Raw genomic sequence first — 19116 nt, 5'->3', positions numbered from 1 at the left:
GTTAAAATGGCCATTTTGCCTAAAGCACTATACAGATTCAATGCAATACCCATCAAAATCCCAACTCAATTCTTCACAGAGTTAGAAAGAGCAATTATCAAATTCATCTGGAACAACAAAAAACCCAGGATAGCTAAAACTATTCTCAGCAACAAAAGGAAATCTGGGGGAATCAGTATCCCTGACCTCAAGCAATACTACAGAGCAATAGTGTTAAAAACTGCATGGTATTGGTACAGTGACAGGCAGGAGGATCAATGGAACAGGATTGAAGATCCAGAAATGAACCCACACACCTATGGCCACTTGATCCTCGACAAAGAGGCTGAAAACATCCAATGGAAAAAAGATAGCCTTTTCAACAAATGGTGCTGGTTCAACTGGAGGTCAGCATGCAGAAGAATGCGAATTGATCCATCCTTGTCTCCTTGTACTAAGCTCAAATCCAAATGGATCAAGGACCTCCACATAAAGCCAGACACTCTGAAGCTAATAGAAAAGAAACTGGGGAAGACCCTTGAGGACATCGGTACAGGGAGAAAGTTTCTGAACAGAACACCAATAGCGTATGCTCTAAGAGCAAGAATTGACAAATGGGACCTCATAAGGTTACAGAGTTTCTGTAAGGCAAAGGACACCATCAAGAGGACAGATCGGCAACCAACAAATTGGGAAAAGATCTTCACCAATCCTACATCAGATAGAGGGCTAATATCCAATATATATAAAGAACTCAAGAAGTTAGACTCCAGAAAACCGAACAACCCTATTAAAAAATGGGGTACAGAGTTAAACAAAGAATTCTCACCTAAAGAACTTCGGATGGCGGAGAAGCATCTTAAAAAATGCTCAACTTCATTAGTCATTAGGGAAATGCAAATCAAAACAACCCTGAGATTTCATCTTACACCAGTCAGAATGGCTAAGATTAAAAATTCAGGAGACAGCAGGTGTTGGAGAGGGTGTGGAGAAAGAGTAACACTCCTCCACTGCTGGTGGGGTTGCAAATTGGTACAACCACTCTGGAAATCAGTCTGGCTGTTCCTCCGAAAACTGGGCACCTCACTTCCAGAAGATCCTGCTATACCACTCCTGGGCATATACCCAGAGGATTCCCCACCATGTGATAAGGATACATGCTCTACTATGTTCATAGCAGCCCTATTCATAATTGCCAGATGCTGGAAAGAACCCAGGTATCCCTCAACAGAAGAGTGGATGCAAAAAATGTGGTATATCTACACAATGGAGTACTATTCAGCCATTAGAAATAATGAATTCATGAAATTCTTAGGCAAATGGATGGAGCTAGAGAACATCATACTAAGTGAGGTAACCCAGACTCAAAAGGTGAATCATGGTATGCACTCACTAATAAGTGGTTATTAACCTAGAAAACTGGAATACCCAAAACATAATCCACACATCAAATGAGATACAAGAAGAAAGCAGGAGTGGTCCCTGGTTCTGGAAAGACTCAGTGAAACAGTATTTGGCAAAACCAGAACGGGGAACTGGGAAGGGGTGGGAGGGAGGACAGGGGAAGAGAAGGGGGCTTATGGGACTTTTGGGGAGTGGGGGGGGCGAGAAAAGGGGAAATCATTTGAAATGTAAATAAATTATATCGAATAAAAAAATAACAATAAAAAAAAAGAAAAAAAATTTGATTGTTTCTAGGCACCAGGTTCTAGCAGAATATTAGTACATGACAGTCATTTCAACCTCATATGCATGCAAAGCAATTAGTGGTTTTAAACTAATTCCTGTAACTGCAAAGTGGGGTGTTTGGTTCATTTCTCTGTATGTTCATGAGGTAGTGGCTTGACTATACCAATGATTCATTTACCCTGAAATATTTAACCATACTTTCCAAAACTGACAGTCTCTCTCTGTCTCTGTCATGCTTTTTACATGAGATCAGAATGTGTAAATTAGTTGTGAAGGTGACATTTCAACACACTGAAATGGTTAAATACCTGTATAAAGGACTATGCTACCAGAATAACTATCGAAATTATTAAGGCCCCAGTTATTACTAAAACACCATGCTTATTTTGTACAGTGTTGGTTTGGCTTCTTTTTTTTTCAATTAAAGTTTTTTTTATTTGATATAATTTTTATTTACATTTCAAATGATTTCCCCTTTTCTGGCTTCCCACTCCCTGAAAATCCCATAAGCTCTCTTCCCTTCCCCTATTCCCCCATCCACCCCTTCCCACTTCCCTTTTCTGGTATTGCTCTATATTGCTACACTGAGTCTTTCCATAACCAGGGGCCACTCCTCCATTCTTCTTGGGTATCATTTGATGTGTGGATTATGTTTTGGGTATTCCAATTTTCTAGGCTAATATCCACTTATTAGTGAGTGCATACTGTGATTGAACTTTTGAGACTGGGTTACCTCACCTTAGTATGATGTTCTCCAGCTCCATCCATTTGTCTAAGAATATCATGAATTCATTGCTTCTAATGGCTGAATAGTACTCCATTAAAGCCAGACACTCTGAAGCTAATAGAAAAGAAACTGGGGAAGACCCTTGAGAACATCAGTACAGGGGGAAAGTTCCTGAACAGAACACCAAAAGCTTATGCTCTAAGATCAATAATTGACAAATGGGACCTCATAATATTACAAAGTTTCTGTAAGGCAAAGGACACTATCAAAAGGACAAATCAGCAACTAACAAATTAGGAAAAGATCTTCACCAACCCTACATCTGACAGAGGGCTAATATCCAATATATACAAATAACTCAAGAAGTTAGGCCCCAGAAAACCAAATAACCCTGTTAAAAATGGGGTACAGAGCTAAACAAAGAATTTTCACCTGAAGAACTTCGGATGGCTGAGAAGCATCTTAAAAAACGCTCAACATCATTAGTCATTAGGAAAATGCAAATCAAAACAACCCTGAGATTTCACCTTACACCAGCCAGAATGGCTAAGATTAAAAACTCAGGAGACAGCAGGTGCTGGCGAGGGTGTGGAGAAAGAGCTGCTGGTGGGGTTGCAAATTGGTACAACCACTCTGGAAATGAGTCTGGCAGTTCCTCAGAAAACTGGGCACATCACTTCCAGAGGATCCTACTATACCACTCCTGGGCATATACCCAGAGGATTCCCCAGAATGTAATAAGGACACATGCTCCACTATGTTCATAGCATCCCTATTTATAATAGCCAGAAGCTGGAGAGAACCCAGGTATGCCTCAACAGAGGAATGGATACAAAAAATGTGGTTTGGCTTCTTAATGGGTAAAGCATGTAAGTATGCCATGAAAGCTCAGAAGAAGCTAATGTAAGGCAACTTTAAAAGCATCATGTGCAATGCTCATATTCACTCTTATGCTTATGTAAAATACAAATGGAAATTGTAATATGTATTACATATGCACACTAACAGATATAGGATTATGTATGTTAAACTCATGAATATATACAGTAAAAGTGTAGATATATAGACACATGGAATCACAGAAGCACATATGTAGGTACATATCCTTAAAAGAGCAATCATATGAATAGGCATATAGTCATTTTTAAGCAAAAATACACACCCAGACATATGCACATGTACTCAAAATATATCATAAATATAATGAATACTTCTACATACAATTAAAAATATATTAGGTGGAGATATACTTTAATATCTTATACTATTCTCCTTGATTAAAATTCCAGCAGTTATTCAGTAACCACAGATCTTTATGCAGATGTTTTGGTATTGGAGGTAGGTATAAGATTTACCTAATATGCTAAGTATAAAATCATGAGAGTCAGAAATACAGAGATATTTCCTCTCATGAAAGGTTTAGTAAGAAGGTCAACATCAGTTGCTCATCTACGTGAAAACATTTAAACAACATGATGAGCAGAAAAGCTCTTAAATAAGATAATGAGTTTTGTTTTATCTTTGTGAATATTGCAATATATATATATATATATATATATATATATATATATATATATATATATATATATAATTTTATAGAGGAATTTTAATCCAGCAACAGGGCTGTTTGGGCAAGAGATCACATCACACAATGCTGCTGCCACAGTAAGGTCGCATGCTCAGTCCAGCTGCAGCCAGTTTTGCCAGTGCTTTCTTTTTGCCACTGTTGTTCTCAGAAGTGATTATGTTGAGCCAGTGAAATTTCAGGACATAATTGTGAATAGTATTGGTGTAAAGTGGAATTATAAGATTACTACGTGACTAAATGGGATATTTTAGGCTGACAGTAAGAACTGGACAATCTTGGGCCTCAGTCATTTGATAAAATATAATCTTCTGTGCTGTGGCTTTATCCAGGCCTACCTAGAAATCATATTCCATGCAGGGAGCGTATCACTTTTGATATGTCTATATTCTTGTTTGTGATTTAAGCTATGTTCTGACATTAACCAAAACCCACACAGCTGGACACATCTATGAGGGATTTTTTTTTTTTCCTCATTGCATTATTTGAGGTTGGAAGAGCTACCCTAAATCTGCATCATTTAATGTCCCCATAACCCATGATGATTCTGGACCGCACCCATATACAAAAATGTGGAAAAAGGAAATTTGGGATTGTTCATCATTTGCCCTCAATCTTGCATTCTGGCACTGGTTATAGAGCTTACTTCCGGCTTCTAACATATGTAGAACACTAGCTGACACATCCAGCCTCAGGGACCAAAGGACTGTTAAATTCTTGGACTTTCCATAGGGATACAGCCATGGTTGGATTAGAGAATCCACAGCCTGTAACCAATTATAATGAAGCCCTCTTTTAGGAATTTAGATTTGCTCTAGCATTTCTGTTCTCTGACTGACACAACCATTGTCAGAGCTGTCATTAGACAGATCTCTCTTTCTGCTGACAACAAAAAACAGACAAACAAAAAACCCAACCAAACAACAACAACAACAACAAAACTAGAACACTTGACCCCCCCCCCCCATTCCGAATGAGAGTCTAGAAAAATCCAGGCATCTATCTTTTTTGTGCTGATTCCAGTGTTGTGCAGGTGATATTTTTTTTATATCAGCCTGTTTCAGAGAAAGCTTTTTCCTAATGTATATATAATTCTATATGATTGTAAGACAAATTTTATCATTATTCTGTGCTTTTTGAATGCCTTCTGCTACGTTCTTAAAATTTTTACAAGGCTTAAATTACTCTAAGTAACACATACAGGTGTTAGTATCCTTTTCCATGGTGATTTTTCTAAATTTCCTCCAAATTTAGAGATGTGGATTAATTTAATCATCATGGAATAATTGTCTTTGCCGTGAATGCCAATGGCCATTGGTTGCCAAACAGCAGATATTTTAGTCTTAATGTTGTATAGTTATGATCCCTTTGGATGCTTCCAGCCATTTCTGTTTCTTAAAGCTCATCTTTTTTTTTTTTTTTTTACCTAATATATCTTTCTAGTTTTCCTTATAACCACAGAATTATATTTTTCAAGTAATGTCTTTTTTTCCTGAACTTTCTTTGAATAGTTGTATTTTACAGGCTCACTGTTTGTGTCTGTTGTACTTTCTTATTATAACAGCTCCCCTTACCTAAAGCTCTACTTTTTCATCTTTGGTTACAGAGTCCACCAATGGTGGGCTGAAAATGCTAAACTAAAATTCCAAGCAATTGATAAATTTTAGGTTGCATTCCACTTTTGTGCTTTTGTGGATCAATACTTTATCCAATGTATACATACCGTATATGGTACTTACCACTTAGTCATGCAATAATAATATCAGATATTACATTAATATTACAGTGCTGGATACATTAGCAGAGTCCTTTGGTTATGGAAGCCAGCTTTTAAGATTATACTCATAGGGTAATGATGCTGGCAATAGGTCAAAGATGAAGAATGACCATGAGGTGTTACTTTCTGAGTGAAATAAAAGTATGAGCGTGGACAGGAGCCCAGTACAGCTCTTTAAGAGGCTCTGTCAGAGCCAGACCAATACAAATGGGGATGTACATAGCCAAACATTGGACTGATCATAGAGACCCCAGTGGGGAAGTTAGGGCAAGAACTGTAGGAGCTGAATTGGGGTTTGCAACCTCAATATCAACCATCTAAACCCCCAAAGCTCCCAGGGACTAAAGCACCAACCAAAGAATACACAGAGGGTACCCATGCCTCCAGCTGGATATAAATCAGAGGGTTGCCTTATCTGGCATCATTGGGTGGGGAGACCCTTGATCCTGTGGAGGCTTGATGACACAGGATAGGGGAATGCTAGGCTGCTGAGGCAGGAGTGGGGAGGGAGCACCCTCATAGAAGCTGGGGGGAGGAAGGAGCAGATAGGGAACTTGAGGAGGGGAAACTGGGAAGGAGGAATAACATTTGAAATGTAAATAAATAAAATAACCAATAAAATGTGAAAAGAAAGTATGAGTGTGGTCCTATCACACCCATATTTTTTGTATTTTTCATAGTTTATTACCTGTTTTGGTGTTGATCTTTTACTGCACCTAATTTAAAATTTAAATTTTGTCTCAGGAATGTACAAGCAAGTATTGTTAATGTGAGGCATAGTACAGCTAATGTCTTAGAACTCATAATCCATGCGTAAAGTAACACTATTGAATACACCCTCCCTAGAAAATTATTTCATTTGGTTTTAGAAACCTTGTCTACATTTCTATCTAAAAATTCCACACATAATCCTTCCACTCTACCCATCACAATGCCACATCATTTCACACTTGGAAATTCAATGGCTATTCATTTTCGAGATTTTTATGAAAACTTAATTGTATAGCTTTATCTCTAACAATATAGACACATTCAATTCATTGTTCCTTTCAGTATTTGAAGTATTTTGAAAATGAAATCCTTTCACTATTAATAATATTTGACTTACAAATAACAAGGTACATATCTCACTTTTTTTTCAAGAGACATAATACAAATTGTGAACAAGTTATTCATCTCTGCTTCATCTGTGATCCCTGAGACAAACATAGTTTTGCAATTTGATTAGTTTTACAAATTGTGTTTGGTGAACAATAAATCAAATTTAATTACCCTTCTGAAAAAATGTTTTTCACACTGTGCACTTAAATATATACAAAGCCCTGCACATTTATTCTACACACAGACAGACAGACAGACAGACAGACACACACACACACACACACACACACACACAAACACACAAACACATGAATGCATGGTTAATTTTAAGTGTCTGCTTGACAAACCATGCAATGCCCTAAAAGGTAGGGAAATACTAAGTCTGGATGCAACACTCTGGTTGTTTCTGGAAGAGATCAACATTTTAACTTTTGGAGTAAACACTGAGAAAACTTGTATGCATAACAAAAATACAGAAGGTGAAATTAACTCTGTCTGCCAGTAGCAGCTAGAATCCTTGTCTTCTGCACTCTGTGGTTTCTATTCTGCTCTGTTCTCTAAGTTTTAGGTCATAAGATAATTATGAAATCTAACACATTGGCTGTCTTTTTTCAGGGCTTTGAAATATACCACTATCTTTTCTGAGATACCTGGAGTCAGATAGCACACAGTGGAGTTTTCTAGTAGAAAAAGAAGGGACACTACCCAATTCATCCTATGAAGCCACAGTTACTCTGATACCTAAACTACACAAAGACCCAACAAAGAAAGATAACTTCAGGCTACTTTTGCGTATGAATATCGATGCAAAAGTACTCAATAAATTCTCACAAAGTAAATCCAAGAATACATCAAAATGATCATTCTCCATGATTAATTTGGCTTCATCCCAGTGATGTTGGGATGTTTCAATATACAAAAATCCATCAACATAATCTACTATATAAACAAATTCAAAGAAAAAATTACATGATCATTTCATTAGATACTGCAAAGCCTTTGACAAAATAGGGTGACCTTCATGGAGAGATCAGGAATTCAGGACACATACCTAAACATAATAAAAGCAATATACAACAAACCCACAGTTAACCTCAAGTTAAATAGAGAGAAACTTAAAGCGATCCCACTAAACTCAGGGACAAGACAAGGCTGTCCACTCTCTCCCTAGTTATTTAATATAGTGCTCAGAGTTCTAGTTAGAACAATTAGACAACAAGGGGATACAAATTTGAAAGGAAGAATTCAAGGTATCACTATTTGTGGATAATTTGATAGTATACATAAGTGACCCCAAAAATTCTACCAGAGAACTCCAACAGACCAAATGCTGCTGGTCTAACTGACAGTCTGCATGTAGAATTGTTGAGAAACAATTTCAGCAAAGTGGCTGAGTATAAACTTAACTCAAATGAATAGCTTTCCTCTACACAAAGGATAAACAGGCTAAGAAAGAAATTAGAGAAACAATACCATTGATAATAGTCACAAATAATATAAAATATCTTGGTGTAACGCTAATCAAGCAAGTGAAATATTTGTATAACACAAACTTCAAGTCCCCGAAGGAAAAAAAAAAAGGAAGAAGACCTTAGACAGTAGAAAAACCTCCCTTGTTCATGGATTTGTAGAATTAACATAGTAAAAATGGCCATCTTACCAAAAGCAATCTACAGATTAATAAAATCCCCATTAAATTCCAAGTCAATTCTTCACAGAGATAGAAAGAGCAATTCTCAACTTCATATGGAATAACAAAACCCCAGGATAGTTAAAATTATTCTCAACAATAAAGGAACTTCTTGGGGGGAATCACCATCCATTACCTCAAGTTGTACTACAGAGCAATGGTGATAAAAACCACATAGTATTGGTACAGAGACAAACAGGTGAAATGATGGAATAGAATTGAAGACCCAGAAATAAGCCCAAATGCCTATGGACACTTGATCTTTGACAAAGAAGCCAAAACTGTACAGTGGGAAAAAAAGAAAGCATTTTCAACAAATGCTGCTGGTCTGATAGTCTGCATGTAGAAGAATAAAAATCGATCCATTTTTATCTCCTTATATGAAGCTCAAGTCCACATGGATCAAGGACCTCAACATAAAACCAGATACACCGATTCTTAGAGAAGAGATAGTGAGAAATAGCCTTGACATAATTGGCACCGGGGGGGGGGGGGGGGGGGTTAGTTCCTGAACAGAACACCAATGGCTCAGGTTCTAATATCAATAATTGACAAATGAGACATCATGAAACTGAAAAGCTTCTGTAAGCCAAAGGGCACTGTCAATAGGACAAATCAACAACCTACAAATTGGGAAACAAGTCTTCACTCACTCCAGAAAATGAAATAACTCAATTAAAAATCAGAGTACCAAGGCTAAACAGGATTCTCAACTGAGGAATCTCGAATGGCCAAGAAGCACCTAAAGAAATATTCGACATCCTCAATCTTCAGGAAAATGCAAATCAAAATTACCCTAAAATTCTTCCTTATATCAATCGGTGTGGTTATGATAAAAAAAAATCAGAAGACAGCAGATTCTGGGGAGGATATGGAGAAAGAGGAACACTCTCCAATAACTGGTGGGATTGCAAGCTGATACAACCACTTTGAAAATCAATATAGTAATTCCTCAGAAAAGTGAAAATAGTTCTACCTGAAGACCCAGCTATACCACTCCTGGGGATATACCCAAAATATGCTCCAACATATTACAAGGACACATGCACTACTATGCTCATAGAAGCCTTAATTATAATAACCAGAAACTGGAAACAACCCAGATCTCCCTCAAGGGAAGAATGGATATAGAAAATGTGTTACATTTACATAATGGAACACTACTCAGGCATTACAATTGAGGATATTTTGCAGGCAAATGGATGGAACTAGAAAATATCATCCAGAGTGAAGTAACTCAGACCCAAAAGGACATGCATGCATGTTCTATACTCTGATAAGTGGTTATTAGCCAAAAAGTTCAGAGTACCCATTATACAACTCATAGACCATATGAAGCGTAACAAGAATGAAGGCCCAATTGTGGATGCTTCAATCCAACTTAGAAGGGGGAACAAAATAATCAGGGAAGACAATGGGTGGGAGTGACTTGAATGGGGCAGGATCAGGTATGGGGGAAGGCAGGAGAAAAGCCCAGAAGCTAGGAGAATAAATAGAAATATAAAGTAGTGTGAGGTGGAGAAGAGAGAGACAACTAGAAAGTACCAAACACCAGAAATGTAGGAGACCTCAGGACCCAATGGAAATGACATAACCTGAAATGCTTCTCAGCAAGAAAATAAAGCCTGAAGAGCCCACCTCCAGTAGATAGACATGGTCCTCAGTTGAGGGATGGGACCACACACCCAACTCAAAAATTTTAACCAAGCAATTTTGTTCCTGACTAAAGGAAATACGGGAACAAAAAATGTAGCAGAGACTGAAGGAAAGGCCATACAGAGACATCCCCACCATGAATTCAACCCAGGTGCAGACACTAAACCTGACACTATTGCTGATACCAAGATGTGCTTGCAAACAGGAGGCTGGCATAGCTGTCCTCTGAGAGACTCTGCCAGGCCCTGACTGAGACAGATGCAGATACTTACAGACAGCAATTGGACTGAGCCCAAGGACCCCAACGGAATAGTTAAGGGACAGACTGATGGAGCTGAAGGGGATTGCAGTCTAAAAGAACAACAGTGTCAATTAACTGGATCCTTCAGAGCTCCCAGGGACTAAGCCACCAGCCAAAGAACATACATGGGCCAGTCCATGGCTCCAGGTACAGATGAAGCAGAGGACTGCCTTGTCTGCCCTCAGTGAGAGGGGATGTGCTTGGTCCTGTGGAGGCTTGATGCTCCAGAGAGAGGTGAAATAGGAGTGGGTGGGTGGTGGGTGGGTGGAGGAGCATGTTCTTAGAAGCAGAGGAGAGAGGGGATGGGGTGGACGGCTTGAGTAGGGGGAGCTGGAAGGGGACAACATTTGAAATGTAAATAAACAAAATAATTAATGGAAAATATATGAATATTATTTTAAAAAAATATATACTTAGTGTCTTAGTCAGGTTTTGCATTCCTGCACAAAACATCATGACCAAGAATGAATTTGGGGAGGAAAGGGTTTATTCAGCTTACACTTCCATATTGCTGTTCATCACAAAACAAAGTCAGGACTGGAACTCAAGCAGGTCAGTAAGCAGGAGCCGATGCAGAGGCCATGGAGCCAGTAAATGTTCCTTACTGGCTTGCTCAGCTTGCTTTCTTATAAAACCCAGGACTAACAGCCCAGGCATGACACCACCCACAGTGGGCTGGGCCCTCCCCCCTTGATCACTAATTGAGAAAATGCCTTACAGCTGGATCTCATGGAGGCATTTCCTTAAGGGAGGGTTCTTTCTCTGTGAGAACTCCAGCTTGTGTCAAGTTGACACACAAAACCAACCAGTACAACTGACCCCTTGTCAACTTGACACACAAACACTATTAAGCCTCAACATTTACTTTCTTATTCATCACCAAGATCTAAATAACTTTAAAAGTCCCACAGTCTTTGCAAATTCTTACATATTAAAATTCCCTTCTCTTTAACATATCCAATCCTTTTTGAAATTCAGTCTTTTTACAATTCAAAGTCTCTTAACTGTGAGCTCCACTAAAATGCTTTCTTACTTCAAGAGAGAATAAAATCAGGACACAATCACAATCAAAAGTAAAATTAAACTCTAACCATCCAATGTCTGGTATCCACTCATGGTTTTCAGGGCTCCTCCAAGGGCTTGGGTCACTTCTCCAGCGCTGCCCTTTGTAGCACACACCTTGTCTTCTAGGCTCCAGCTGCCTGTGGTCATCATGGTACTGGCATCTGTGAAACCTTGCTGTCTTCTGCTACATCTGGACTGTTCTTTCACAAATAGTCTCTCCTCAGCTCTTTTCCTGGTGCTAAGCCTCATCTTCTCTGTGTGGCCCCTTCAGTCCTGGATCGTCAATTGCCCCTGAGGCTGCACCTTCACCAATGGCATCATCTGGCTCTCACAGTGCCAAGTCTCAGCTGCTACTCCTTCATGTTGCAAAACCAGTACCACCTGGCTGCCAACACGAGGTACAACCATGGCTGCCTCTGGAACACAGTTTCTCTGTGCTCTCAGGAAATACTTCCTAGAAGATTTCACCTTAGTGATGCTGGTCTCTTCTTAATCTTCTTAATCACTGCTAATTTCTTAGCTCCAGCATCAATCTTCCCAGTAGTGCTAAGGTTTTGCATTAGTAGTTCTGGTATCTTGTTAATCACAGCCAGTTCTTCAGCCCCAGCTAACCAATACCAGGGAATCTTCACAATCAAAACAGCAATGGCCCTAATAAGAGTCTTTGATCTTACTTCTGGAATTTCACAAGCCAGGCCTCCATCATTTTAACTCTTCTAAATATTATCTTCCAAGTTCTCGCAGAACATCCCACAGAGCTCTTAACATCCCAATGGCTCTTCCAGCTCAAACTTCTGAAGTCCTTCCACAGTTCTCCCCAAAACATGGTTGAGGCTGTCCCAGGAGTACCCCACTGCCAGTACCAGTTGGTCTTAGTCAGGATTTCTATTCCTGTATAAAACACCATGACCAAGAAGCAAGTGGGGAGGAAAGAATTTATTTAGCTTACATTTCCACATTCATCTCCAAACAGAGTCAAGACAGGAACTCACACAGGGAATGAACCTGGAGGCAGGAGCTGATGTGGATGCGGAGGCCATGAAGGAGTATTGCTTGCCAGATGGCTTCCCCTGCCTTGTTCACCTTGCTTTCTTATAGAACCCAGGACTACCAGCCCAGGGATCGCACCGCCCACAATGGGCTGGACCCTCCCTGCCCCTTTGATCATTAATGAAGAGAAGTCCTTACAGCTGGATCTCATGGAGGCATTTCCTCAAGGGAGGCTCCTTTCTCTGTGATAACTCCAGCTTGTATCAAGTTGACACACAAAACCAGTCAGTACACTTAGATAATGAAGAGTACATATAACAAATACATGAATTTCCATAACTTTCAATGATTGTTTCTTTTGAGAACTTGAAATTAGGCACACATATACACATATGTAATATTTAAACAATATACAACAGTTGAGTAAAAAAAGCACATCTTCCATTTGCAAATGGAAATAACAGAGACCACATAGCTGTCAAGACTCATGAATGAATAGCAGGCACAATTATTCATGGGTGAGGACTTTGAAGCTCTGCCATCTGAGAATTCACCAGTTTTCTGAGGTAGCCTACTTAATGGCATATATATATATATATATATATATATATATATATATATATATATAGTGTTGGAAATTCTTGACCACTATTTTTAATGACTACACAACAAGACAACACATTTTTCTAAGACACTGCTGATAACTAACTTTGGGGTCAACAAACAGTAGCAAAGGCAACACACACACACACACACACACACACACACATACACACCGAGGGGAGGGAAGGGAGAAACAGACAAGGACAAGTTCTATGGCGCACAAAGTTTTTGTTTGTTTGTTTGTTTGGTTGTTTTTGTTGTTGTTGTTGTCAATATAAGCCCTGGAAATATAAACATCTCCTCACCTGAAAATAAATATTCCTCCTTATCTTTCTCTTCATTCTTTCTTGCCCTGTCTATTTTCTTTCTCTTCTTTCTCTACTTTCAGTCAAATAATTATTATTGGCATGTTTTAAAGGAATGTTAAACTGTTATTTCTAGGCAACTAATTAGCAATTTTATGCCAGTATCATAATTGCCAGTTTTACAAACTTTAACATCTAATCATACAATAACTGATGAACAAATGTCATTTAATATAAACTGTTATCTCAGGGTCAGCTCACTGCTAATCTTATTTCATTTTATTTAGAAAAAGAGACACAGAAAATATAGTGCTTTACCCTCAGTAAAATTATAGTCCGTTTCATACAAAACTGAGAAGAAATTGGGAGATCTAGGACTAATGAGGGAATTCTATCATCTTCAAGGATATTGTTGTTCTCTCCCATTGCCTGGCACAGGGCACCATGTAAGAGGAAACATCTCTCACTGGGATGATATGCCAGTGTGCACATCACTGAAATTATATCCTATTTGCCCTTAATAGAGGAATATGAACAACATTAGTTGTGAGACTGTCTATGAAGCATACTTTGTTCCTAGGTGACCAAGTGTCTAGCTAGAAGCCATAGTTTTCACTGGCCCTGAAGATATGTTACAAAAATCTCCAGGGATGTATGAGGCCATAGATAGAACCTAATCCAATATTTAATATATTTCCCTTACACATATATGTGCATAAGGAAATACATGTATATGCACATACACATGGAAAATATAATATTTTTCATATATATGGAAAATATATATAAATTCCGTATGTGTGTATATATGTGTGTGTGTGTGTGTGTGTGTGTGTGTGATGTGCCTGTGTATGCGTGTGTCTGTGTATGTGGTGTGTATACACACACAAACTTAATTAATGGGCAGAGTACAAATTAGCAGTAATAGCTAATTAATTGTAATAGAATTTTATGAATACAATTAGATATCTTTGTAAATCTGTACTTAACCTTGCTCCCAAAATATCTTGTAGCTTTACATTTTCCTTAAAGTAAGTATCTTATAGTTTCCATTCTGCAATTGCAAACAATCAGGGCCCACTGTTGTGGTTCTGTACGTAAATTAAGGGTGACTTAATAACAAGTGCTATGATACCACAGCATCTGCTATGACAATGAGCATGATGCAAAGTAAACAGAGTGGATACATAAGATAAAGAGGTCCCTCCACATGGGGGTGGGGGGTAATCACAGTGATGTAGACTTTATCATGCTATTCAGAAGAGCAAATAACTTAAATCGTATGAACTGTTTATTTTTGTAAGCTTTCATTTTATATCTCTACATTTTGTTGGCTATGGATGATGAGAGTGGCAAGGAGCAGAAGCATATTTGGGGGTCACCATGAGACAATTTAATACAGTACTAAGTAACAAAGAACAAGGTACATTAGAATAACATCTAGAGAAGAAACTAAACATTATTCTAATGTTTCAAATAGAGGCAAAAGTAATGCAAAACATCCATGAAGATATATTCCAAAATGAGAAATTCCTCAAACAGTATATGTGATGTACATACATAAAATAATATGTAGTTATATAATTTTATATTATTTAGTTTGAGATCAAAAACTCTGACCACTCCCAGGCTAGCCTGTAAAAGCATCAAGGTAGGGTTAACATGGACAGGATCATATTGTCGTTGATTTTTGGATTAAAAAGAGAATGGTATCTTTAGAAAAGGCAGGTCCTATTGTCTTAGAGATGGAGACAATGACCTACCTTGTATAAAATAAAAATAAATATTCGATGTACAGATCACTGCTTTAGTTTCTGAAGCTGACATTCATGGTGGCAAGTGCTCTGAAGATTTTGTCAGCAATCCTGAGTCTGCTAAGATCTGCTGTGTAGAGTGAGCAGTGAGGGTATAGTGAATAGTCAGGGTACAGTGAGCAGTCAGGTGAAGTGAACAGACAGGATGCAGTGAGCATACAGGATGCAGTTGGCAGTCAGGGTGCAGTGAGCAGTCAGGATGCTGTTAGCAGTCGGGGTGCAGTTAGCCGTCAGGTGCAGTGTGAAGTCAGGTGCAGTGAGCAGTGAGCATGCAGTGAGTAGCCATGGTGCAGTGAGCAGACATAATGCAGTGAACAGGAGGCATGCAGTGAGCAGTCGGGCTGCACTGTGACATCAGGGTGCAGTGAGCAGTGAGTATGCAGTGAGCAGCTGGGGGGCAGTAAAGAGGCAGCATGCAGTGAGTGGTCAGAGAGCTCTAGTCATGACCAGTTACTTTTTCTCCGGGCACATGACTTTCTATGAAGTATATAGACTACGTCGAGTTGCCTGACGCTTTAGGGAGTAACACTGAATTTATTCCAAATAAGAGAATTCCCCCTCCAGGCTAAAGCAAAGAAACACTGTGTGTATTTTGTCTTGCAGTTACCTCGTAGACTTAGGAATTACATATCACACCAACTTGTACCTGAACTTCCAGCCTTCCAGTCATCTCAAAGCTCCAGATTTGCCAACCTTGACTACTGCACAACTTAGTACCTCAAAATAAATTGTATATTTGTATTTCTGACAGTCTCTCAGGTCCTAGGTCAGCCCTGCTCTCTCTGTCTTCCTTTGCTCAACTCTTTCTGTTTCTGTTTCTATATCCATTTTACTCCATATTTCTGGATAACAGTAATTATATAACCCTCCTAAATAAAATTTTGGAGTGATTAAACAGATATTTGCAAATTATATAAAACATAATGGTTGGGCTGGAGAGATGGCTCAGCGGTTAAGAGCACTGACTGCTCTTCCAGAGGTCCTGAGTTCAATTCCCAGCAACCACATGGTGCCTCACAGCCATCTGTAATGAGGATCTAATGCCTTCTTCTGGTGTGTCTGAGGACAGTGGCAGAGTACTCACATACATGATAAAAACAAATAAATCTTTAATTATAAAAAAAAACCATACTGGTTGATATATATTGTGTAAGTTGGTCTTACAAACATGAGCAATGGTAAGTACAAAAATTAATGTGATTGACTTCTGAAAAAGGAAAATATACTGCACACAAGTAAGTATCATAAAGCTAATGAAAACTAGATGAAAACAAACACTTAGAATGACTAATATACTTTTAATATGGAAAGAATTATTAATTAATGAGCAAAAGGTCCAAAATATTAGTGAGAGGAAGATGTGGGGTTTATCTACGCCCATGTAGAAAAGCTCCACTTGGATAAAACAAAGCAGTGGTAAAGATATAAAAGCTTACTCCCCAGCAAGCAGCTGGGGACTGCAATACCCTCGGCATATACTTTGCCTGAGTTTTAAATGAATGCCAATTTTCTGAAACATTGTTTGTTAACATGTGTTTGAGAACCAATGGCAGGATGCATCTGGTTTGGAAATATGTCTTCTGGGAACAATTAAGACGTAGACAAAGAGTTAGGTGTACTGCTAGTAGATAGTCCTGGCATTTATAATGCCAGAAAACTGGAAGGAACTTGAAATAATCGACACAGGGATCGTTAAATACATTGGTAGAATTTCTAGAAAGGGAAAATTAATAAGTTCATGCCTTGAGAAATATGAAATGATAGAAAAGAATGAAGAAAAGGTACTATTAATTGAATTTTCTCCTTAAAAGAAGGTTCCTTGGGTCAGGATTGTGATTTATATCACCACATTAAATTGCCACTCACCTCAAAATTTCAATGAAATTCACAGAGAACAAAACTGAGTAATAATTTATCACAGGATTGAAACACAGCAAGGAAACAAAATATGTCAACTCTATATAGCCAGAAATATGTATTTCCTATATATATCTAAAGCATTTTTCCCTGCTTTTTTTTTTAAAGCTAAGATTAGATTAGAATATTTTCTGGCTTATCATGTAGGTACAGAGGCTACAACCTCTGTTAAACATCTCTCTAGAATTGTTTTTAAAAATGCCTTTCAAATATACATTTTGCTCAATTTGAACACAACAGGAAGGATGGACTTGCAGGGTTGGGAGGCCAACGTGCTGTTTTCCTCTTCTTAAATACCCACGATAAGCTAGTGACAGAGAGGAGACACACTCAGGAAGGGGAAGATTTGAAAAAGAGGATAGAGATGCCAGAGCGGGTCCTCCTGACTTACACAGCTCCAGGAGATATGTGCTGAAGCAACTCACACCACCTACAATCTTGGAATTCATGGTGCCCAGTTGGAATGATGGGGGAAGAAGCCTCTAAGGCAATGTAGAAATCTCGTGAGCTTGGGTGCCGAGAGGAAATCACTGGGCCAGGGAAGGTGAATGGGCTTGGATTGGCTTTAGTTTGCAACACAGAACTTAATGAACAAAAGTTAATATGATTTTCCTAGTATTCATTCTCCAGCCCTCATACTCAGTCCACAAAGTACTAGTGAGCAGAGAGTACACTAGCAAGCAGTCAAAGAAGAAGCAGAGGTCCAAGCAACTTGTATAAATGCCCAACGCCTTTTCTACTTCCTGTTTAGGAATCTCAGCCTTTTCTACTTCCTGTTTAGGAATCTCAGACCAATAACCCATTTCCAGTTGCTTAGATATGGTATTATTGTTTGAGCAGGCTAATGCTCACTTATCATCAGATATTATTATCACTATATGGCAGTCGCCCTGATCAACACTGTGTGCGTGTAGTAGATAGTAAAACAAACTTAATCTTTGCTTCCATCGGGACTCTAGGTTTATGTGAGAAGCAAGTAAAGAAGTCCATGGCTACAAAGGTGTGAGATAATGTGAGAACAGGACCCGGGGCCTTTGGGACCGTGTTAAGTAAGTTGAACTCCTTTGGCAAAGCCAATTAGGAATGAATCCCCTTCGTGATCCTATTTATGGGACACAGCGATATTCCCAGGGCTGCATCACCCGCTCCAGCTGCTTGTGATACAGAACCGAAACAGTCAAAACACAAACCGTGAGCCCGAAATTCTAGCAATCCTTCAAGCCCTCTGCAGGATTGTTTTGAAAGTAGTTTGATCTACAGTGGTAGCCATGAGAAAGGAGAGCATTGATTAGTGTCTACTTAGAGTACGATTGTCAGAATTCGGGGACAGGATGAGTGCAGGAGGCAGAAGAATGAACGAACAGGGTCGTGTCATTTAGGACTTCTGGAGGATCAAGATGTTGGGTTGAGTAACAACTCACGGAACTATGAGCAATGTGCACATGGCTCAGATATTCGATCCATCTAAAGCTCAGAAAAGAAGCTGAGGATAAAACGTACGAATACAGTTAGAGAGCTGCTGTCCAAAAACAGAGGAACAAAGAGATCAGGCAATTCAGGTACCAGGTCATCAGATTCCCTCTTATTCCCACCTTTCCCCTCAAAGCTTAGAAGAATTAGGTATCTCTAGTTTGGCAAAGCTCAGGGCTCTCATTCTTTGTTGCGATATCACCAGGAGGCGAACAGTATTCGAACCTCTTCAAGAGTGTTATCCATTCTGTTTTTTCATAGTCCTTCTACACATATTCTATTTGCTTCAAACCCAGCAGCGATATGTAAGCATTGTGTGTTGCTGGGGAGTTTCTATAAATTTTACTGATACTTTAAAAGCCTTTTTAAAAAGTATCTGACGTGCGCTGCTTATGTAGCACAAGCCATTTATCTATCTTGTGCTGTTTGCTCCGGGAGGCAGGCCTT

Source organism: Apodemus sylvaticus, chromosome 20 (genome assembly GCF_947179515.1).
Source record: "Apodemus sylvaticus chromosome 20, mApoSyl1.1, whole genome shotgun sequence".
Classification (NCBI taxonomy): Eukaryota; Metazoa; Chordata; class Mammalia; order Rodentia; family Muridae; genus Apodemus; species Apodemus sylvaticus.
Note: the sequence above shows the minus strand (reverse complement) of the source record.